We start from the raw sequence: 20,794 nt of genomic DNA on the forward strand, positions 1-20,794 counted from the left end.
TTAGGTAAATCAGTGAGTTTTCAGAAATACCTTGACTGTGTCAGTATGGAATCGAGGAAGCATTTGCAGCAACATGGTTCGTGGGGTCTAGATGTGCTGGTTTAAGGTTGCAGTCTCTTTGGGTGTGTGGGTTTGAATCCCGCTGGTGCCACTCTTACTACCTCGGAGGTTTTCAAATTCTTATCTCATGTAGCGTAATGATTTGCTTACTTTTTACTGAGCTTATCCTTTAATCTTTTCATATGATACTTGTATATTTTGATGTTTAGGAAAAGACAATTCTCAGAATTATTGCTTTGTCTTTTTGGAGAGTGATATGCCCATTACCACACATACACTACTTTAAAATGAAATCAGCTATACTTGCCTTACTCCAAGGAAGTTGACACGGCTGTCATCCAGGTAGCATGGCCGAGCGGTCTAAGGCGCTGGATTAAGGCTCCAGTCTCTTTGGAGGCGTGGGTTCAAATCCCACTGCTGCCAGCTTTTGCAGTCAGGAAGTTCATGAAAAGTCGAATTTAATAGTAGATTGGGTTGTGCAAAGAACAATCTTGTGATGATGATCAAATTAGGTAAATCAGTGAGTTTTCAGAAATACCTGAACAGTTTTGCTATTTAATGGAGCAAGCATTTGCAGTGTCATGGTCGTGGAGTCTAGATGTGCTGGATTAAGGCTGCAGTCTCTTTGGGTGTGTGGGCTTGAATCCCTCTGCTGCCACCTCCACTACCTCTGAGGTTTTCAAATTCTTATCTCATGTAGCTTAATGATTTGCTTACTTTTAAATGAGCTTATCCTTTAATCTTTTCATATGATACTTGTACATTTTGATGTTTAGGAAAAGACAATTCTCAGAATTATTGCTTTGTCCTGTTGGAGAGAGATATGCCCGTTAGCACACATACACTACTTTAAAATAAAATCAGCTATACTTCCCTTACTCCAAGGACATTTTATCGCTTTTCACCCAGGTAGCATGGCCGAGCGGTCTAAGGCGCTGGATTTAGGCTCCAGTCTCTTTGGAGGCGTGGGTTCAAATCCCACTGCTGCCAGCTTTTAGTGTTGGGCAAAGAACAATCTTGTGACGATTAGCAAATTAGGTAAATCAGTGAGTTTTCAGAAATACCTTGACTGTGTCAGTATGGAATCGAGGAAGCATTTGCAGCAACATGGTTCGTGGGGTCTAGATGTGCTGGTTTAAGGTTGCAGTCTCTTTGGGTGTGTGGGTTTGAATCCCGCTGGTACCACTCTTACTACCTCGGAGGTTTTCAAATTCTTATCTCATGTAGCGTAATGATTTGCTTACTTTTTACTGAGCTTATCCTTTAATCTTTTCATATGATACTTGTATATTTTGATGTTTAGGAAAAGACAATTCTCAGAATTATTGCTTTGTCTTTTTGGAGAGTGATATGCCCATTACCACACATACACTACTTTAAAATGAAATCAGCTATACTTGCCTTACTCCAAGGAAGTTGACACGGCTGTCATCCAGGTAGCATGGCCGAGCGGTCTAAGGCGCTGGATTAAGGCTCCAGTCTCTTTGGAGGCGTGGGTTCAAATCCCACTGCTGCCAGCTTTTGCAGTCAGGAAGTTCATGAAAAGTCGAATTTAATAGTAGATTGGGTTGTGCAAAGAACAATCTTGTGATGATGATCAAATTAGGTAAATCAGTGAGTTTTCAGAAATACCTGAACAGTTTTGCTATTTAATGGAGCAAGCATTTGCAGTGTCATGGTCGTGGAGTCTAGATGTGCTGGATTAAGGCTGCAGTCTCTTTGGGTGTGTGGGCTTGAATCCCTCTGCTGCCACCTCCACTACCTCTGAGGTTTTCAAATTCTTATCTCATGTAGCTTAATGATTTGCTTACTTTTAAATGAGCTTATCCTTTAATCTTTTCATATGATACTTGTACATTTTGATGTTTAGGAAAAGACAATTCTCAGAATTATTGCTTTGTCCTGTTGGAGAGAGATATGCCCGTTAGCACACATACACTACTTTAAAATAAAATCAGCTATACTTCCCTTACTCCAAGGACATTTTATCACTTTTCACCCAGGTAGCATGGCCGAGCGGTCTAAGGCGCTGGATTTAGGCTCCAGTCTCTTTGGAGGCGTGGGTTCAAATCCCACTGCTGCCAGCTTTTAGTGTTGGGCAAAGAACAATCTTGTGACGATTAGCAAATTAGGTAAATCAGTGAGTTTTCAGAAATACCTTGACTGTGTCAGTATGGAATCGAGGAAGCATTTGCAGCAACATGGTTCGTGGGGTCTAGATGTGCTGGTTTAAGGTTGCAGTCTCTTTGGGTGTGTGGGTTTGAATCCCGCTGGTGCCACTCTTACTACCTCGGAGGTTTTCAAATTCTTATCTCATGTAGCGTAATGATTTGCTTACTTTTTACTGAGCTTATCCTTTAATCTTTTCATATGATACTTGTATATTTTGATGTTTAGGAAAAGACAATTCTCAGAATTATTGCTTTGTCTTTTTGGAGAGTGATATGCCCATTACCACACATACACTACTTTAAAATGAAATCAGCTATACTTGCCTTACTCCAAGGAAGTTGACACGGCTGTCATCCAGGTAGCATGGCCGAGCGGTCTAAGGCGCTGGATTAAGGCTCCAGTCTCTTTGGAGGCGTGGGTTCAAATCCCACTGCTGCCAGCTTTTGCAGTCAGGAAGTTCATGAAAAGTCGAATTTAATAGTAGATTGGGTTGTGCAAAGAACAATCTTGTGATGATGATCAAATTAGGTAAATCAGTGAGTTTTCAGAAATACCTGAACAGTTTTGCTATTTAATGGAGCAAGCATTTGCAGTGTCATGGTCGTGGAGTCTAGATGTGCTGGATTAAGGCTGCAGTCTCTTTGGGTGTGTGGGCTTGAATCCCTCTGCTGCCACCTCCACTACCTCTGAGGTTTTCAAATTCTTATCTCATGTAGCTTAATGATTTGCTTACTTTTAAATGAGCTTATCCTTTAATCTTTTCATATGATACTTGTACATTTTGATGTTTAGGAAAAGACAATTCTCAGAATTATTGCTTTGTCCTGTTGGAGAGAGATATGCCCGTTAGCACACATACACTACTTTAAAATAAAATCAGCTATACTTCCCTTACTCCAAGGACATTTTATCGCTTTTCACCCAGGTAGCATGGCCGAGCGGTCTAAGGCGCTGGATTTAGGCTCCAGTCTCTTTGGAGGCGTGGGTTCAAATCCCACTGCTGCCAGCTTTTAGTGTTGGGCAAAGAACAATCTTGTGACGATTAGCAAATTAGGTAAATCAGTGAGTTTTCAGAAATACCTTGACTGTGTCAGTATGGAATCGAGGAAGCATTTGCAGCAACATGGTTCGTGGGGTCTAGATGTGCTGGTTTAAGGTTGCAGTCTCTTTGGGTGTGTGGGTTTGAATCCCGCTGGTGCCACTCTTACTACCTCGGAGGTTTTCAAATTCTTATCTCATGTAGCGTAATGATTTGCTTACTTTTTACTGAGCTTATCCTTTAATCTTTTCATATGATACTTGTATATTTTGATGTTTAGGAAAAGACAATTCTCAGAATTATTGCTTTGTCTTTTTGGAGAGTGATATGCCCATTACCACACATACACTACTTTAAAATGAAATCAGCTATACTTGCCTTACTCCAAGGAAGTTGACACGGCTGTCATCCAGGTAGCATGGCCGAGCGGTCTAAGGCGCTGGATTAAGGCTCCAGTCTCTTTGGAGGCGTGGGTTCAAATCCCACTGCTGCCAGCTTTTGCAGTCAGGAAGTTCATGAAAAGTCGAATTTAATAGTAGATTGGGTTGTGCAAAGAACAATCTTGTGATGATGATCAAATTAGGTAAATCAGTGAGTTTTCAGAAATACCTGAACAGTTTTGCTATTTAATGGAGCAAGCATTTGCAGTGTCATGGTCGTGGAGTCTAGATGTGCTGGATTAAGGCTGCAGTCTCTTTGGGTGTGTGGGCTTGAATCCCTCTGCTGCCACCTCCACTACCTCTGAGGTTTTCAAATTCTTATCTCATGTAGCTTAATGATTTGCTTACTTTTAAATGAGCTTATCCTTTAATCTTTTCATATGATACTTGTACATTTTGATGTTTAGGAAAAGACAATTCTCAGAATTATTGCTTTGTCCTGTTGGAGAGAGATATGCCCGTTAGCACACATACACTACTTTAAAATAAAATCAGCTATACTTCCCTTACTCCAAGGACATTTTATCGCTTTTCACCCAGGTAGCATGGCCGAGCGGTCTAAGGCGCTGGATTTAGGCTCCAGTCTCTTTGGAGGCGTGGGTTCAAATCCCACTGCTGCCAGCTTTTAGTGTTGGGCAAAGAACAATCTTGTGACGATTAGCAAATTAGGTAAATCAGTGAGTTTTCAGAAATACCTTGACTGTGTCAGTATGGAATCGAGGAAGCATTTGCAGCAACATGGTTCGTGGGGTCTAGATGTGCTGGTTTAAGGTTGCAGTCTCTTTGGGTGTGTGGGTTTGAATCCCGCTGGTGCCACTCTTACTACCTCGGAGGTTTTCAAATTCTTATCTCATGTAGCGTAATGATTTGCTTACTTTTTACTGAGCTTATCCTTTAATCTTTTCATATGATACTTGTATATTTTGATGTTTAGGAAAAGACAATTCTCAGAATTATTGCTTTGTCTTTTTGGAGAGTGATATGCCCATTACCACACATACACTACTTTAAAATGAAATCAGCTATACTTGCCTTACTCCAAGGAAGTTGACACGGCTGTCATCCAGGTAGCATGGCCGAGCGGTCTAAGGCGCTGGATTAAGGCTCCAGTCTCTTTGGAGGCGTGGGTTCAAATCCCACTGCTGCCAGCTTTTGCAGTCAGGAAGTTCATGAAAAGTCGAATTTAATAGTAGATTGGGTTGTGCAAAGAACAATCTTGTGATGATGATCAAATTAGGTAAATCAGTGAGTTTTCAGAAATACCTGAACAGTTTTGCTATTTAATGGAGCAAGCATTTGCAGTGTCATGGTCGTGGAGTCTAGATGTGCTGGATTAAGGCTGCAGTCTCTTTGGGTGTGTGGGCTTGAATCCCTCTGCTGCCACCTCCACTACCTCTGAGGTTTTCAAATTCTTATCTCATGTAGCTTAATGATTTGCTTACTTTTAAATGAGCTTATCCTTTAATCTTTTCATATGATACTTGTACATTTTGATGTTTAGGAAAAGACAATTCTCAGAATTATTGCTTTGTCCTGTTGGAGAGAGATATGCCCGTTAGCACACATACACTACTTTAAAATAAAATCAGCTATACTTCCCTTACTCCAAGGACATTTTATCGCTTTTCACCCAGGTAGCATGGCCGAGCGGTCTAAGGCGCTGGATTTAGGCTCCAGTCTCTTTGGAGGCATGGGTTCAAATCCCACTGCTGCCAGCTTTTAGTGTTGGGCAAAGAACAATCTTGTGACGATTAGCAAATTAGGTAAATCAGTGAGTTTTCAGAAATACCTGGACTGTGTCAGTATGGAATCGAGGAAGCATTTGCAGCAACATGGTTCGTGGGGTCTAGATGTGCTGGTTTAAGGTTGCAGTCTCTTTGGGTGTGTGGGTTTGAATCCCGCTGGTGCCACTCTTACTACCTCGGAGGTTTTCAAATTCTTATCTCATGTAGCGTAATGATTTGCTTACTTTTTACTGAGCTTATCCTTTAATCTTTTCATATGATACTTGTATATTTTGATGTTTAGGAAAAGACAATTCTCAGAATTATTGCTTTGTCTTTTTGGAGAGTGATATGCCCATTACCACACATACACTACTTTAAAATGAAATCAGCTATACTTGCCTTACTCCAAGGAAGTTGACACGGCTGTCATCCAGGTAGCATGGCCGAGCGGTCTAAGGCGCTGGATTAAGGCTCCAGTGTCTTTGGAGGCGTGGGTTCAAATCCCACTGCTGCCAGCTTTTGCAGTCAGGAAGTTCATGAAAAGTCGAATTTAATAGTAGATTGGGTTGTGCAAAGAACAATCTTGTGATGATGATCAAATTAGGTAAATCAGTGAGTTTTCAGAAATACCTGAACAGTTTTGCTATTTAATGGAGCAAGCATTTGCAGTGTCATGGTCGTGGAGTCTAGATGTGCTGGATTAAGGCTGCAGTCTCTTTGGGTGTGTGGGCTTGAATCCCTCTGCTGCCACCTCCACTACCTCTGAGGTTTTCAAATTCTTATCTCATGTAGCTTAATGATTTGCTTACTTTTAAATGAGCTTATCCTTTAATCTTTTCATATGATACTTGTACATTTTGATGTTTAGGAAAAGACAATTCTCAGAATTATTGCTTTGTCCTGTTGGAGAGAGATATGCCCGTTAGCACACATACACTACTTTAAAATAAAATCAGCTATACTTCCCTTACTCCAAGGACATTTTATCGCTTTTCACCCAGGTAGCATGGCCGAGCGGTCTAAGGCGCTGGATTTAGGCTCCAGTCTCTTTGGAGGCGTGGGTTCAAATCCCACTGCTGCCAGCTTTTAGTGTTGGGCAAAGAACAATCTTGTGACGATTAGCAAATTAGGTAAATCAGTGAGTTTTCAGAAATACCTGGACTGTGTCAGTATGGAATCGAGGAAGCATTTGCAGCAACATGGTTCGTGGGGTCTAGATGTGCTGGTTTAAGGTTGCAGTCTCTTTGGGTGTGTGGGTTTGAATCCCGCTGGTGCCACTCTTACTACCTCGGAGGTTTTCAAATTCTTATCTCATGTAGCGTAATGATTTGCTTACTTTTTACTGAGCTTATCCTTTAATCTTTTCATATGATACTTGTATATTTTGATGTTTAGGAAAAGACAATTCTCAGAATTATTGCTTTGTCTTTTTGGAGAGTGATATGCCCATTACCACACATACACTACTTTAAAATGAAATCAGCTATACTTGCCTTACTCCAAGGAAGTTGACACGGCTGTCATCCAGGTAGCATGGCCGAGCGGTCTAAGGCGCTGGATTAAGGCTCCAGTCTCTTTGGAGGCGTGGGTTCAAATCCCACTGCTGCCAGCTTTTGCAGTCAGGAAGTTCATGAAAAGTCGAATTTAATAGTAGATTGGGTTGTGCAAAGAACAATCTTGTGATGATGATCAAATTAGGTAAATCAGTGAGTTTTCAGAAATACCTGAACAGTTTTGCTATTTAATGGAGCAAGCATTTGCAGTGTCATGGTCGTGGAGTCTAGATGTGCTGGATTAAGGCTGCAGTCTCTTTGGGTGTGTGGGCTTGAATCCCTCTGCTGCCACCTCCACTACCTCTGAGGTTTTCAAATTCTTATCTCATGTAGCTTAATGATTTGCTTACTTTTAAATGAGCTTATCCTTTAATCTTTTCATATGATACTTGTACATTTTGATGTTTAGGAAAAGACAATTCTCAGAATTATTGCTTTGTCCTGTTGGAGAGAGATATGCCCGTTAGCACACATACACTACTTTAAAATAAAATCAGCTATACTTCCCTTACTCCAAGGACATTTTATCGCTTTTCACCCAGGTAGCATGGCCGAGCGGTCTAAGGCGCTGGATTTAGGCTCCAGTCTCTTTGGAGGCGTGGGTTCAAATCCCACTGCTGCCAGCTTTTAGTGTTGGGCAAAGAACAATCTTGTGACGATTAGCAAATTAGGTAAATCAGTGAGTTTTCAGAAATACCTTGACTGTGTCAGTATGGAATCGAGGAAGCATTTGCAGCAACATGGTTCGTGGGGTCTAGATGTGCTGGTTTAAGGTTGCAGTCTCTTTGGGTGTGTGGGTTTGAATCCCGCTGGTGCCACTCTTACTACCTCGGAGGTTTTCAAATTCTTATCTCATGTAGCGTAATGATTTGCTTACTTTTTACTGAGCTTATCCTTTAATCTTTTCATATGATACTTGTATATTTTGATGTTTAGGAAAAGACAATTCTCAGAATTATTGCTTTGTCTTTTTGGAGAGTGATATGCCCATTACCACACATACACTACTTTAAAATGAAATCAGCTATACTTGCCTTACTCCAAGGAAGTTGACACGGCTGTCATCCAGGTAGCATGGCCGAGCGGTCTAAGGCGCTGGATTAAGGCTCCAGTCTCTTTGGAGGCGTGGGTTCAAATCCCACTGCTGCCAGCTTTTGCAGTCAGGAAGTTCATGAAAAGTCGAATTTAATAGTAGATTGGGTTGTGCAAAGAACAATCTTGTGATGATGATCAAATTAGGTAAATCAGTGAGTTTTCAGAAATACCTGAACAGTTTTGCTATTTAATGGAGCAAGCATTTGCAGTGTCATGGTCGTGGAGTCTAGATGTGCTGGATTAAGGCTGCAGTCTCTTTGGGTGTGTGGGCTTGAATCCCTCTGCTGCCACCTCCACTACCTCTGAGGTTTTCAAATTCTTATCTCATGTAGCTTAATGATTTGCTTACTTTTAAATGAGCTTATCCTTTAATCTTTTCATATGATACTTGTACATTTTGATGTTTAGGAAAAGACAATTCTCAGAATTATTGCTTTGTCCTGTTGGAGAGAGATATGCCCGTTAGCACACATACACTACTTTAAAATAAAATCAGCTATACTTCCCTTACTCCAAGGACATTTTATCGCTTTTCACCCAGGTAGCATGGCCGAGCGGTCTAAGGCGCTGGATTTAGGCTCCAGTCTCTTTGGAGGCGTGGGTTCAAATCCCACTGCTGCCAGCTTTTAGTGTTGGGCAAAGAACAATCTTGTGACGATTAGCAAATTAGGTAAATCAGTGAGTTTTCAGAAATACCTGGACTGTGTCAGTATGGAATCGAGGAAGCATTTGCAGCAACATGGTTCGTGGGGTCTAGATGTGCTGGTTTAAGGTTGCAGTCTCTTTGGGTGTGTGGGTTTGAATCCCGCTGGTGCCACTCTTACTACCTCGGAGGTTTTCAAATTCTTATCTCATGTAGCGTAATGATTTGCTTACTTTTTACTGAGCTTATCCTTTAATCTTTTCATATGATACTTGTATATTTTGATGTTTAGGAAAAGACAATTCTCAGAATTATTGCTTTGTCTTTTTGGAGAGTGATATGCCCATTACCACACATACACTACTTTAAAATGAAATCAGCTATACTTGCCTTACTCCAAGGAAGTTGACACGGCTGTCATCCAGGTAGCATGGCCGAGCGGTCTAAGGCGCTGGATTAAGGCTCCAGTGTCTTTGGAGGCGTGGGTTCAAATCCCACTGCTGCCAGCTTTTGCAGTCAGGAAGTTCATGAAAAGTCGAATTTAATAGTAGATTGGGTTGTGCAAAGAACAATCTTGTGATGATGATCAAATTAGGTAAATCAGTGAGTTTTCAGAAATACCTGAACAGTTTTGCTATTTAATGGAGCAAGCATTTGCAGTGTCATGGTCGTGGAGTCTAGATGTGCTGGATTAAGGCTGCAGTCTCTTTGGGTGTGTGGGCTTGAATCCCTCTGCTGCCACCTCCACTACCTCTGAGGTTTTCAAATTCTTATCTCATGTAGCTTAATGATTTGCTTACTTTTAAATGAGCTTATCCTTTAATCTTTTCATATGATACTTGTACATTTTGATGTTTAGGAAAAGACAATTCTCAGAATTATTGCTTTGTCCTGTTGGAGAGAGATATGCCCGTTAGCACACATACACTACTTTAAAATAAAATCAGCTATACTTCCCTTACTCCAAGGACATTTTATCGCTTTTCACCCAGGTAGCATGGCCGAGCGGTCTAAGGCGCTGGATTTAGGCTCCAGTCTCTTTGGAGGCGTGGGTTCAAATCCCACTGCTGCCAGCTTTTAGTGTTGGGCAAAGAACAATCTTGTGACGATTAGCAAATTAGGTAAATCAGTGAGTTTTCAGAAATACCTGGACTGTGTCAGTATGGAATCGAGGAAGCATTTGCAGCAACATGGTTCGTGGGGTCTAGATGTGCTGGTTTAAGGTTGCAGTCTCTTTGGGTGTGTGGGTTTGAATCCCGCTGGTGCCACTCTTACTACCTCGGAGGTTTTCAAATTCTTATCTCATGTAGCGTAATGATTTGCTTACTTTTTACTGAGCTTATCCTTTAATCTTTTCATATGATACTTGTATATTTTGATGTTTAGGAAAAGACAATTCTCAGAATTATTGCTTTGTCTTTTTGGAGAGTGATATGCCCATTACCACACATACACTACTTTAAAATGAAATCAGCTATACTTGCCTTACTCCAAGGAAGTTGACACGGCTGTCATCCAGGTAGCATGGCCGAGCGGTCTAAGGCGCTGGATTAAGGCTCCAGTCTCTTTGGAGGCGTGGGTTCAAATCCCACTGCTGCCAGCTTTTGCAGTCAGGAAGTTCATGAAAAGTCGAATTTAATAGTAGATTGGGTTGTGCAAAGAACAATCTTGTGATGATGATCAAATTAGGTAAATCAGTGAGTTTTCAGAAATACCTGAACAGTTTTGCTATTTAATGGAGCAAGCATTTGCAGTGTCATGGTCGTGGAGTCTAGATGTGCTGGATTAAGGCTGCAGTCTCTTTGGGTGTGTGGGCTTGAATCCCTCTGCTGCCACCTCCACTACCTCTGAGGTTTTCAAATTCTTATCTCATGTAGCTTAATGATTTGCTTACTTTTAAATGAGCTTATCCTTTAATCTTTTCATATGATACTTGTACATTTTGATGTTTAGGAAAAGACAATTCTCAGAATTATTGCTTTGTCCTGTTGGAGAGAGATATGCCCGTTAGCACACATACACTACTTTAAAATAAAATCAGCTATACTTCCCTTACTCCAAGGACATTTTATCGCTTTTCACCCAGGTAGCATGGCCGAGCGGTCTAAGGCGCTGGATTTAGGCTCCAGTCTCTTTGGAGGCGTGGGTTCAAATCCCACTGCTGCCAGCTTTTAGTGTTGGGCAAAGAACAATCTTGTGACGATTAGCAAATTAGGTAAATCAGTGAGTTTTCAGAAATACCTTGACTGTGTCAGTATGGAATCGAGGAAGCATTTGCAGCAACATGGTTCGTGGGGTCTAGATGTGCTGGTTTAAGGTTGCAGTCTCTTTGGGTGTGTGGGTTTGAATCCCGCTGGTGCCACTCTTACTACCTCGGAGGTTTTCAAATTCTTATCTCATGTAGCGTAATGATTTGCTTACTTTTTACTGAGCTTATCCTTTAATCTTTTCATATGATACTTGTATATTTTGATGTTTAGGAAAAGACAATTCTCAGAATTATTGCTTTGTCTTTTTGGAGAGTGATATGCCCATTACCACACATACACTACTTTAAAATGAAATCAGCTATACTTGCCTTACTCCAAGGAAGTTGACACGGCTGTCATCCAGGTAGCATGGCCGAGCGGTCTAAGGCGCTGGATTAAGGCTCCAGTCTCTTTGGAGGCGTGGGTTCAAATCCCACTGCTGCCAGCTTTTGCAGTCAGGAAGTTCATGAAAAGTCGAATTTAATAGTAGATTGGGTTGTGCAAAGAACAATCTTGTGATGATGATCAAATTAGGTAAATCAGTGAGTTTTCAGAAATACCTGAACAGTTTTGCTATTTAATGGAGCAAGCATTTGCAGTGTCATGGTCGTGGAGTCTAGATGTGCTGGATTAAGGCTGCAGTCTCTTTGGGTGTGTGGGCTTGAATCCCTCTGCTGCCACCTCCACTACCTCTGAGGTTTTCAAATTCTTATCTCATGTAGCTTAATGATTTGCTTACTTTTAAATGAGCTTATCCTTTAATCTTTTCATATGATACTTGTACATTTTGATGTTTAGGAAAAGACAATTCTCAGAATTATTGCTTTGTCCTGTTGGAGAGAGATATGCCCGTTAGCACACATACACTACTTTAAAATAAAATCAGCTATACTTCCCTTACTCCAAGGACATTTTATCGCTTTTCACCCAGGTAGCATGGCCGAGCGGTCTAAGGCGCTGGATTTAGGCTCCAGTCTCTTTGGAGGCGTGGGTTCAAATCCCACTGCTGCCAGCTTTTAGTGTTGGGCAAAGAACAATCTTGTGACGATTAGCAAATTAGGTAAATCAGTGAGTTTTCAGAAATACCTGGACTGTGTCAGTATGGAATCGAGGAAGCATTTGCAGCAACATGGTTCGTGGGGTCTAGATGTGCTGGTTTAAGGTTGCAGTCTCTTTGGGTGTGTGGGTTTGAATCCCGCTGGTGCCACTCTTACTACCTCGGAGGTTTTCGAATTCTTATCTCATGTAGCGTAATGATTTGCTTACTTTTTACTGAGCTTATCCTTTAATCTTTTCATATGATACTTGTATATTTTGATGTTTAGGAAAAGACAATTCTCAGAATTATTGCTTTGTCTTTTTGGAGAGTGATATGCCCATTACCACACATACACTACTTTAAAATGAAATCAGCTATACTTGCCTTACTCCAAGGAAGTTGACACGGCTGTCATCCAGGTAGCATGGCCGAGCGGTCTAAGGCGCTGGATTAAGGCTCCAGTCTCTTTGGAGGCGTGGGTTCAAATCCCACTGCTGCCAGCTTTTGCAGTCAGGAAGTTCATGAAAAGTCGAATTTAATAGTAGATTGGGTTGTGCAAAGAACAATCTTGTGATGATGATCAAATTAGGTAAATCAGTGAGTTTTCAGAAATACCTGAACAGTTTTGCTATTTAATGGAGCAAGCATTTGCAGTGTCATGGTCGTGGAGTCTAGATGTGCTGGATTAAGGCTGCAGTCTCTTTGGGTGTGTGGGCTTGAATCCCTCTGCTGCCACCTCCACTACCTCTGAGGTTTTCAAATTCTTATCTCATGTAGCTTAATGATTTGCTTACTTTTAAATGAGCTTATCCTTTAATCTTTTCATATGATACTTGTACATTTTGATGTTTAGGAAAAGACAATTCTCAGAATTATTGCTTTGTCCTGTTGGAGAGAGATATGCCCGTTAGCACACATACACTACTTTAAAATAAAATCAGCTATACTTCCCTTACTCCAAGGACATTTTATCGCTTTTCACCCAGGTAGCATGGCCGAGCGGTCTAAGGCGCTGGATTTAGGCTCCAGTCTCTTTGGAGGCGTGGGTTCAAATCCCACTGCTGCCAGCTTTTAGTGTTGGGCAAAGAACAATCTTGTGACGATTAGCAAATTAGGTAAATCAGTGAGTTTTCAGAAATACCTTGACTGTGTCAGTATGGAATCGAGGAAGCATTTGCAGCAACATGGTTCGTGGGGTCTAGATGTGCTGGTTTAAGGTTGCAGTCTCTTTGGGTGTGTGGGTTTGAATCCCGCTGGTGCCACTCTTACTACCTCGGAGGTTTTCAAATTCTTATCTCATGTAGCGTAATGATTTGCTTACTTTTTACTGAGCTTATCCTTTAATCTTTTCATATGATACTTGTATATTTTGATGTTTAGGAAAAGACAATTCTCAGAATTATTGCTTTGTCTTTTTGGAGAGTGATATGCCCATTACCACACATACACTACTTTAAAATGAAATCAGCTATACTTGCCTTACTCCAAGGAAGTTGACACGGCTGTCATCCAGGTAGCATGGCCGAGCGGTCTAAGGCGCTGGATTAAGGCTCCAGTCTCTTTGGAGGCGTGGGTTCAAATCCCACTGCTGCCAGCTTTTGCAGTCAGGAAGTTCATGAAAAGTCGAATTTAATAGTAGATTGGGTTGTGCAAAGAACAATCTTGTGATGATGATCAAATTAGGTAAATCAGTGAGTTTTCAGAAATACCTGAACAGTTTTGCTATTTAATGGAGCAAGCATTTGCAGTGTCATGGTCGTGGAGTCTAGATGTGCTGGATTAAGGCTGCAGTCTCTTTGGGTGTGTGGGCTTGAATCCCTCTGCTGCCACCTCCACTACCTCTGAGGTTTTCAAATTCTTATCTCATGTAGCTTAATGATTTGCTTACTTTTAAATGAGCTTATCCTTTAATCTTTTCATATGATACTTGTACATTTTGATGTTTAGGAAAAGACAATTCTCAGAATTATTGCTTTGTCCTGTTGGAGAGAGATATGCCCGTTAGCACACATACACTACTTTAAAATAAAATCAGCTATACTTCCCTTACTCCAAGGACATTTTATCGCTTTTCACCCAGGTAGCATGGCCGAGCGGTCTAAGGCGCTGGATTTAGGCTCCAGTCTCTTTGGAGGCGTGGGTTCAAATCCCACTGCTGCCAGCTTTTAGTGTTGGGCAAAGAACAATCTTGTGACGATTAGCAAATTAGGTAAATCAGTGAGTTTTCAGAAATACCTTGACTGTGTCAGTATGGAATCGAGGAAGCATTTGCAGCAACATGGTTCGTGGGGTCTAGATGTGCTGGTTTAAGGTTGCAGTCTCTTTGGGTGTGTGGGTTTGAATCCCGCTGGTGCCACTCTTACTACCTCGGAGGTTTTCGAATTCTTATCTCATGTAGCGTAATGATTTGCTTACTTTTTACTGAGCTTATCCTTTAATCTTTTCATATGATACTTGTATATTTTGATGTTTAGGAAAAGACAATTCTCAGAATTATTGCTTTGTCTTTTTGGAGAGTGATATGCCCATTACCACACATACACTACTTTAAAATGAAATCAGCTATACTTGCCTTACTCCAAGGAAGTTGACACGGCTGTCATCCAGGTAGCATGGCCGAGCGGTCTAAGGCGCTGGATTAAGGCTCCAGTCTCTTTGGAGGCGTGGGTTCAAATCCCACTGCTGCCAGCTTTTGCAGTCAGGAAGTTCATGAAAAGTCGAATTTAATAGTAGATTGGGTTGTGCAAAGAACAATCTTGTGATGATGATCAAATTAGGTAAATCAGTGAGTTTTCAGAAATACCTGAACAGTTTTGCTATTTAATGGAGCAAGCATTTGCAGTGTCATGGTCGTGGAGTCTAGATGTGCTGGATTAAGGCTGCAGTCTCTTTGGGTGTGTGGGCTTGAATCCCTCTGCTGCCACCTCCACTACCTCTGAGGTTTTCAAATTCTTATCTCATGTAGCTTAATGATTTGCTTACTTTTAAATGAGCTTATCCTTTAATCTTTTCATATGATACTTGTACATTTTGATGTTTAGGAAAAGACAATTCTCAGAATTATTGCTTTGTCCTGTTGGAGAGAGATATGCCCGTTAGCACACATACACTACTTTAAAATAAAATCAGCTATACTTCCCTTACTCCAAGGACATTTTATCGCTTTTCACCCAGGTAGCATGGCCGAGCGGTCTAAGGCGCTGGATTTAGGCTCCAGTCTCTTTGGAGGCGTGGGTTCAAATCCCACTGCTGCCAGCTTTTAGTGTTGGGCAAAGAACAATCTTGTGACGATTAGCAAATTAGGTAAATCAGTGAGTTTTCAGAAATACCTGGACTGTGTCAGTATGGAATCGAGGAAGCATTTGCAGCAACATGGTTCGTGGGGTCTAGATGTGCTGGTTTAAGGTTGCAGTCTCTTTGGGTGTGTGGGTTTGAATCCCGCTGGTGCCACTCTTACTACCTCGGAGGTTTTCAAATTCTTATCTCATGTAGCGTAATGATTTGCTTACTTTTTACTGAGCTTATCCTTTAATCTTTTCATATGATACTTGTATATTTTGATGTTTAGGAAAAGACAATTCTCAGAATTATTGCTTTGTCTTTTTGGAGAGTGATATGCCCATTACCACACATACACTACTTTAAAATGAAATCAGCTATACTTGCCTTACTCCAAGGAAGTTGACACGGCTGTCATCCAGGTAGCATGGCCGAGCGGTCTAAGGCGCTGGATTAAGGCTCCAGTCTCTTTGGAGGCGTGGGTTCAAATCCCACTGCTGCCAGCTTTTGCAGTCAGGAAGTTCATGAAAAGTCGAATTTAATAGTAGATTGGGTTGTGCAAAGAACAATCTTGTGATGATGATCAAATTAGGTAAATCAGTGAGTTTTCAGAAATACCTGAACAGTTTTGCTATTTAATGGAGCAAGCATTTGCAGTGTCATGGTCGTGGAGTCTAGATGTGCTGGATTAAGGCTGCAGTCTCTTTGGGTGTGTGGGCTTGAATCCCTCTGCTGCCACCTCCACTACCTCTGAGGTTTTCAAATTCTTATCTCATGTAGCTTAATGATTTGCTTACTTTTAAATGAGCTTATCCTTTAATCTTTTCATATGATACTTGTACATTTTGATGTTTAGGAAAAGACAATTCTCAGAATTATTGCTTTGTCCTGTTGGAGAGAGATATGCCCGTTAGCACACATACACTACTTTAAAATAAAATCAGCTATACTTCCCTTACTCCAAGGACATTTTATCGCTTTTCACCCAGGTAGCATGGCCGAGCGGTCTAAGGCGCTGGATTTAGGCTCCAGTCTCTTTGGAGGCGTGGGTTCAAATCCCACTGCTGCCAGCTTTTAGTGTTGGGCAAAGAACAATCTTGTGACGATTAGCAAATTAGGTAAATCAGTGAGTTTTCAGAAATACCTGGACTGTGTCAGTATGGAATCGAGGAAGCATTTGCAGCAACATGGTTCGTGGGGTCTAGATGTGCTGGTTTAAGGTTGCAGTCTCTTTGGGTGTGTGGGTTTGAATCCCGCTGGTGCCACTCTTACTACCTCGGAGGTTTTCAAATTCTTATCTCATGTAGCGTAATGATTTGCTTACTTTTTACTGAGCTTATCCTTTAATCTTTTCATATGATACTTGTATATTTTGATGTTTAGGAAAAGACAATTCTCAGAATTATTGCTTTGTCTTTTTGGAGAGTGATATGCCCATTACCACACATACACTACTTTAAAATGAAATCAGCTATACTTGCCTTACTCCAAGGAAGTTGACACGGCTGTCATCCAGGTAGCATGGCCGAGCGGTCTAAGGCGCTGGATTAAGGCTCCAGTGTCTTTGGAGGCGTGGGTTCAAATCCCACTGCTGCCAGCTTTTGCAGTCAGGAAGTTCATGAAAAGTCGAATTTAATAGTAGATTGGGTTGTGCAAAGAACAATCTTGTGATGATGATCAAATTAGGTAAATCAGTGAGTTTTCAGAAATACCTGAACAGTTTTGCTATTTAATGGAGCAAGCATTTGCAGTGTCATGGTCGTGGAGTCTAGATGTGCTGGATTAAGGCTGCAGTCTCTTTGGGTGTGTGGGCTTGAATCCCTCTGCTGCCACCTCCACTACCTCTGAGGTTTTCAAATTCTTATCTCATGTAGCTTAATGATTTGCTTACTTTTAAATGAGCTTATCCTTTAATCTTTTCATATGATACTTGTACATTTTGATGTTTAGGAAAAGACAATTCTCAGAATTATTGCTTTGTCCTGTTGGAGAGAGATATGCCCGTTAGCACACATACACTACTTTAAAATAAAATCAGCTATACTTCCCTTACTCCAAGGACATTTTATCGCTTTTCACCCAGGTAGCATGGCCGAGCGGTCTAAGGCGCTGGATTTAGGCTCCAGTCTCTTTGGAGGCGTGGGTTCAAATCCCACTGCTGCCAGCTTTTAGTGTTGGGCAAAGAACAATCTTGTGACGATTAGCAAATTAGGTAAATCAGTGAGTTTTCAGAAATACCTGGACTGTGTCAGTATGGAATCGAGGAAGCATTTGCAGCAACATGGTTCGTGGGGTCTAGATGTGCTGGTTTAAGGTTGCAGTCTCTTTGGGTGTGTGGGTTTGAATCCCGCTGGTGCCACTCTTACTACCTCGGAGGTTTTCAAATTCTTATCTCATGTAGCGTAATGATTTGCTTACTTTTTACTGAGCTTATCCTTTAATCTTTTCATATGATACTTGTATATTTTGATGTTTAGGAAAAGACAATTCTCAGAATTATTGCTTTGTCTTTTTGGAGAGTGATATGCCCATTACCACACATACACTACTTTAAAATGAAATCAGCTATACTTGCCTTACTCCAAGGAAGTTGACACGGCTGTCATCCAGGTAGCATGGCCGAGCGGTCTAAGGCGCTGGATTAAGGCTCCAGTCTCTTTGGAGGCGTGGGTTCAAATCCCACTGCTGCCAGCTTTTGCAGTCAGGAAGTTCATGAAAAGTCGAATTTAATAGTAGATTGGGTTGTGCAAAGAACAATCTTGTGATGATGATCAAATTAGGTAAATCAGTGAGTTTTCAGAAATACCTGAACAGTTTTGCTATTTAATGGAGCAAGCATTTGCAGTGTCATGGTCGTGGAGTCTAGATGTGCTGGATTAAGGCTGCAGTCTCTTTGGGTGTGTGGGCTTGAATCCCTCTGCTGCCACCTCCACTACCTCTGAGGTTTTCAAATTCTTATCTCATGTAGCTTAATGATTTGCTTACTTTTAAATGAGCTTATCCTTTAATCTTTTCATATGATACTTGTACATTTTGATGTTTAGGAAAAGACAATTCTCAGAATTATTGCTTTGTCCTGTTGGAGAGAGATATGCCCGTTAGCACACATACACTACTTTAAAATAAAATCAGCTATACTTCCCTTACTCCAAGGACATTTTATCGCTTTTCACCCAGGTAGCATGGCCGAGCGGTCTAAGGCGCTGGATTTAGGCTCCAGTCTCTTTGGAGGCGTGGGTTCAAATCCCACTGCTGCCAGCTTTTAGTGTTGGGCAAAGAACAATCTTGTGACGATTAGCAAATTAGGTAAATCAGTGAGTTTTCAGAAATACCTTGACTGTGTCAGTATGGAATCGAGGAAGCATTTGCAGCAACATGGTTCGTGGGGTCTAGATGTGCTGGTTTAAGGTTGCAGTCTCTTTGGGTGTGTGGGTTTGAATCCCGCTGGTGCCACTCTTACTACCTCGGAGGTTTTCAAATTCTTATCTCATGTAGCGTAATGATTTGCTTACTTTTTACTGAGCTTATCCTTTAATCTTTTCATATGATACTTGTATATTTTGATGTTTAGGAAAAGACAATTCTCAGAATTATTGCTTTGTCTTTTTGGAGAGTGATATGCCCATTACCACACATACACTACTTTAAAATGAAATCAGCTATACTTGCCTTACTCCAAGGAAGTTGACACGGCTGTCATCCAGGTAGCATGGCCGAGCGGTCTAAGGCGCTGGATTAAGGCTCCAGTCTCTTTGGAGGCGTGGGTTCAAATCCCACTGCTGCCAGCTTTTGCAGTCAGGAAGTTCATGAAAAGTCGAATTTAATAGTAGATTGGGTTGTGCAAAGAACAATCTTGTGATGATGATCAAATTAGGTAAATCAGTGAGTTTTCAGAAATACCTGAACAGTTTTGCTATTTAATGGAGCAAGCATTTGCAGTGTCATGGTCGTGGAGTCTAGATGTGCTGGATTAAGGCTGCAGTCTCTTTGGGTGTGTGGGCTTGAATCCCTCTGCTGCCACCTCCACTACCTCTGAGGTTTTCAAATTCTTATCTCATGTAGCTTAATGATTTGCTTACTTTTAAATGAGCTTATCCTTTAATCTTTTCATATGATACTTGTACATTTTGATGTTTAGGAAAAGACAATTCTCAGAATTATTGCTTTGTCCTGTTGGAGAGAGATATGCCCGTTAGCACACATACACTACTTTAAAATAAAATCAGCTATACTTCCCTTACTCCAAGGACATTTTATCGCTTTTCACCCAGGTAGCATGGCCGAGCGGTCTAAGGCGCTGGATTTAGGCTCCAGTCTCTTTGGAGGCGTGGGTTCAAATCCCACTGCTGCCAGCTTTTAGTGTTGGGCAAAGAACAATCTTGTGACGATTAGCAAATTAGGTAAATCAGTGAGTTTTCAGAAATACCTGGACTGTGTCAGTATGGAATCGAGGAAGCATTTGCAGCAACATGGTTCGTGGGGTCTAGATGTGCTGGTTTAAGGTTGCAGTCTCTTTGGGTGTGTGGGTTTGAATCCCGCTGGTGCCACTCTTACTACCTCGGAGGTTTTCGAATTCTTATCTCATGTAGCGTAATGATTTGCTTACTTTTTACTGAGCTTATCCTTTAATCTTTTCATATGATACTTGTATATTTTGATGTTTAGGAAAAGACAATTCTCAGAATTATTGCTTTGTCTTTTTGGAGAGTGATATGCCCATTACCACACATACACTACTTTAAAATGAAATCAGCTATACTTGCCTTACTCCAAGGAAGTTGACACGGCTGTCATCCAGGTAGCATGGCCGAGCGGTCTAAGGCGCTGGATTAAGGCTCCAGTCTCTTTGGAGGCGTGGGTTCAAATCCCACTGCTGCCAGCTTTTGCAGTCAGGAAGTTCATGAAAAGTCGAATTTAATAGTAGATTGGGTTGTGCAAAGAACAATCTTGTGATGATGATCAAATTAGGTAAATCAGTGAGTTTTCAGAAATACCTGAACAGTTTTGCTATTTAATGGAGCAAGCATTTGCAGTGTCATGGTCGTGGAGTCTAGATGTGCTGGATTAAGGCTGCAGTCTCTTTGGGTGTGTGGGCTTGAATCCCTCTGCTGCCACCTCCACTACCTCTGAGGTTTTCAAATTCTTATCTCATGTAGCTTAATGATTTGCTTACTTTTAAATGAGCTTATCCTTTAATCTTTTCATATGATACTTGTACATTTTGATGTTTAGGAAAAGACAATTCTCAGAATTATTGCTTTGTCCTGTTGGAGAGAGATATGCCCGTTAGCACACATACACTACTTTAAAATAAAATCAGCTATACTTCCCTTACTCCAAGGACATTTTATCGCTTTTCACCCAGGTAGCATGGCCGAGCGGTCTAAGGCGCTGGATTTAGGCTCCAGTCTCTTTGGAGGCGTGGGTTCAAATCCCACTGCTGCCAGCTTTTAGTGTTGGGCAAAGAACAATCTTGTGACGATTAGCAAATTAGGTAA

General features: G+C 41.3%; 34 non-coding genes across 34 annotated transcripts; all 34 read left to right on the forward strand.

Annotated features, from left to right (window-relative positions):
* The first annotated feature begins 401 nt into the window (after positions 1–401).
* On the forward strand, positions 402–483 carry TRNAL-AAG (transfer RNA leucine (anticodon AAG)). Its single transcript has one exon. It is a non-coding gene; the product is annotated as a tRNA-Leu (tRNA).
* Positions 484–968: 485 nt separating this feature from the next.
* TRNAL-UAG (transfer RNA leucine (anticodon UAG)) lies at positions 969–1,050 on the forward strand. The gene has a single exon. It is a non-coding gene; the product is annotated as a tRNA-Leu (tRNA).
* A 445-nt stretch (positions 1,051–1,495) lies between these two features.
* On the forward strand, positions 1,496–1,577 carry TRNAL-AAG (transfer RNA leucine (anticodon AAG)). Its single transcript has one exon. It is a non-coding gene; the product is annotated as a tRNA-Leu (tRNA).
* Positions 1,578–2,062: 485 nt separating this feature from the next.
* On the forward strand, positions 2,063–2,144 carry TRNAL-UAG (transfer RNA leucine (anticodon UAG)). The gene has a single exon. It is a non-coding gene; the product is annotated as a tRNA-Leu (tRNA).
* A 445-nt stretch (positions 2,145–2,589) lies between these two features.
* On the forward strand, positions 2,590–2,671 carry TRNAL-AAG (transfer RNA leucine (anticodon AAG)). Its single transcript has one exon. It is a non-coding gene; the product is annotated as a tRNA-Leu (tRNA).
* Positions 2,672–3,156: 485 nt separating this feature from the next.
* On the forward strand, positions 3,157–3,238 carry TRNAL-UAG (transfer RNA leucine (anticodon UAG)). Its single transcript has one exon. It is a non-coding gene; the product is annotated as a tRNA-Leu (tRNA).
* Positions 3,239–3,683: 445 nt separating this feature from the next.
* Positions 3,684–3,765, forward strand: TRNAL-AAG (transfer RNA leucine (anticodon AAG)). The gene has a single exon. It is a non-coding gene; the product is annotated as a tRNA-Leu (tRNA).
* A 485-nt stretch (positions 3,766–4,250) lies between these two features.
* On the forward strand, positions 4,251–4,332 carry TRNAL-UAG (transfer RNA leucine (anticodon UAG)). Its single transcript has one exon. It is a non-coding gene; the product is annotated as a tRNA-Leu (tRNA).
* Positions 4,333–4,777: 445 nt separating this feature from the next.
* On the forward strand, positions 4,778–4,859 carry TRNAL-AAG (transfer RNA leucine (anticodon AAG)). Its single transcript has one exon. It is a non-coding gene; the product is annotated as a tRNA-Leu (tRNA).
* A 1,579-nt stretch (positions 4,860–6,438) lies between these two features.
* TRNAL-UAG (transfer RNA leucine (anticodon UAG)) lies at positions 6,439–6,520 on the forward strand. The gene has a single exon. It is a non-coding gene; the product is annotated as a tRNA-Leu (tRNA).
* A 445-nt stretch (positions 6,521–6,965) lies between these two features.
* TRNAL-AAG (transfer RNA leucine (anticodon AAG)) lies at positions 6,966–7,047 on the forward strand. Its single transcript has one exon. It is a non-coding gene; the product is annotated as a tRNA-Leu (tRNA).
* Positions 7,048–7,532: 485 nt separating this feature from the next.
* Positions 7,533–7,614, forward strand: TRNAL-UAG (transfer RNA leucine (anticodon UAG)). The gene has a single exon. It is a non-coding gene; the product is annotated as a tRNA-Leu (tRNA).
* Positions 7,615–8,059: 445 nt separating this feature from the next.
* On the forward strand, positions 8,060–8,141 carry TRNAL-AAG (transfer RNA leucine (anticodon AAG)). Its single transcript has one exon. It is a non-coding gene; the product is annotated as a tRNA-Leu (tRNA).
* A 485-nt stretch (positions 8,142–8,626) lies between these two features.
* Positions 8,627–8,708, forward strand: TRNAL-UAG (transfer RNA leucine (anticodon UAG)). The gene has a single exon. It is a non-coding gene; the product is annotated as a tRNA-Leu (tRNA).
* A 1,012-nt stretch (positions 8,709–9,720) lies between these two features.
* Positions 9,721–9,802, forward strand: TRNAL-UAG (transfer RNA leucine (anticodon UAG)). Its single transcript has one exon. It is a non-coding gene; the product is annotated as a tRNA-Leu (tRNA).
* A 445-nt stretch (positions 9,803–10,247) lies between these two features.
* Positions 10,248–10,329, forward strand: TRNAL-AAG (transfer RNA leucine (anticodon AAG)). The gene has a single exon. It is a non-coding gene; the product is annotated as a tRNA-Leu (tRNA).
* Positions 10,330–10,814: 485 nt separating this feature from the next.
* On the forward strand, positions 10,815–10,896 carry TRNAL-UAG (transfer RNA leucine (anticodon UAG)). Its single transcript has one exon. It is a non-coding gene; the product is annotated as a tRNA-Leu (tRNA).
* Positions 10,897–11,341: 445 nt separating this feature from the next.
* TRNAL-AAG (transfer RNA leucine (anticodon AAG)) lies at positions 11,342–11,423 on the forward strand. The gene has a single exon. It is a non-coding gene; the product is annotated as a tRNA-Leu (tRNA).
* A 485-nt stretch (positions 11,424–11,908) lies between these two features.
* Positions 11,909–11,990, forward strand: TRNAL-UAG (transfer RNA leucine (anticodon UAG)). Its single transcript has one exon. It is a non-coding gene; the product is annotated as a tRNA-Leu (tRNA).
* A 445-nt stretch (positions 11,991–12,435) lies between these two features.
* Positions 12,436–12,517, forward strand: TRNAL-AAG (transfer RNA leucine (anticodon AAG)). Its single transcript has one exon. It is a non-coding gene; the product is annotated as a tRNA-Leu (tRNA).
* A 485-nt stretch (positions 12,518–13,002) lies between these two features.
* On the forward strand, positions 13,003–13,084 carry TRNAL-UAG (transfer RNA leucine (anticodon UAG)). The gene has a single exon. It is a non-coding gene; the product is annotated as a tRNA-Leu (tRNA).
* Positions 13,085–13,529: 445 nt separating this feature from the next.
* On the forward strand, positions 13,530–13,611 carry TRNAL-AAG (transfer RNA leucine (anticodon AAG)). Its single transcript has one exon. It is a non-coding gene; the product is annotated as a tRNA-Leu (tRNA).
* Positions 13,612–14,096: 485 nt separating this feature from the next.
* On the forward strand, positions 14,097–14,178 carry TRNAL-UAG (transfer RNA leucine (anticodon UAG)). The gene has a single exon. It is a non-coding gene; the product is annotated as a tRNA-Leu (tRNA).
* A 445-nt stretch (positions 14,179–14,623) lies between these two features.
* On the forward strand, positions 14,624–14,705 carry TRNAL-AAG (transfer RNA leucine (anticodon AAG)). The gene has a single exon. It is a non-coding gene; the product is annotated as a tRNA-Leu (tRNA).
* Positions 14,706–15,190: 485 nt separating this feature from the next.
* On the forward strand, positions 15,191–15,272 carry TRNAL-UAG (transfer RNA leucine (anticodon UAG)). The gene has a single exon. It is a non-coding gene; the product is annotated as a tRNA-Leu (tRNA).
* Positions 15,273–15,717: 445 nt separating this feature from the next.
* TRNAL-AAG (transfer RNA leucine (anticodon AAG)) lies at positions 15,718–15,799 on the forward strand. Its single transcript has one exon. It is a non-coding gene; the product is annotated as a tRNA-Leu (tRNA).
* Positions 15,800–16,284: 485 nt separating this feature from the next.
* On the forward strand, positions 16,285–16,366 carry TRNAL-UAG (transfer RNA leucine (anticodon UAG)). Its single transcript has one exon. It is a non-coding gene; the product is annotated as a tRNA-Leu (tRNA).
* Positions 16,367–17,378: 1,012 nt separating this feature from the next.
* TRNAL-UAG (transfer RNA leucine (anticodon UAG)) lies at positions 17,379–17,460 on the forward strand. Its single transcript has one exon. It is a non-coding gene; the product is annotated as a tRNA-Leu (tRNA).
* Positions 17,461–17,905: 445 nt separating this feature from the next.
* On the forward strand, positions 17,906–17,987 carry TRNAL-AAG (transfer RNA leucine (anticodon AAG)). The gene has a single exon. It is a non-coding gene; the product is annotated as a tRNA-Leu (tRNA).
* Positions 17,988–18,472: 485 nt separating this feature from the next.
* On the forward strand, positions 18,473–18,554 carry TRNAL-UAG (transfer RNA leucine (anticodon UAG)). The gene has a single exon. It is a non-coding gene; the product is annotated as a tRNA-Leu (tRNA).
* Positions 18,555–18,999: 445 nt separating this feature from the next.
* On the forward strand, positions 19,000–19,081 carry TRNAL-AAG (transfer RNA leucine (anticodon AAG)). The gene has a single exon. It is a non-coding gene; the product is annotated as a tRNA-Leu (tRNA).
* A 485-nt stretch (positions 19,082–19,566) lies between these two features.
* Positions 19,567–19,648, forward strand: TRNAL-UAG (transfer RNA leucine (anticodon UAG)). Its single transcript has one exon. It is a non-coding gene; the product is annotated as a tRNA-Leu (tRNA).
* A 445-nt stretch (positions 19,649–20,093) lies between these two features.
* TRNAL-AAG (transfer RNA leucine (anticodon AAG)) lies at positions 20,094–20,175 on the forward strand. Its single transcript has one exon. It is a non-coding gene; the product is annotated as a tRNA-Leu (tRNA).
* Positions 20,176–20,660: 485 nt separating this feature from the next.
* TRNAL-UAG (transfer RNA leucine (anticodon UAG)) lies at positions 20,661–20,742 on the forward strand. Its single transcript has one exon. It is a non-coding gene; the product is annotated as a tRNA-Leu (tRNA).
* Positions 20,743–20,794: the final 52 nt, after the last annotated feature.

Source organism: Anomaloglossus baeobatrachus, chromosome 5 (genome assembly GCF_048569485.1).
Source record: "Anomaloglossus baeobatrachus isolate aAnoBae1 chromosome 5, aAnoBae1.hap1, whole genome shotgun sequence".
Taxonomy (NCBI): Eukaryota; Metazoa; Chordata; class Amphibia; order Anura; family Aromobatidae; genus Anomaloglossus; species Anomaloglossus baeobatrachus.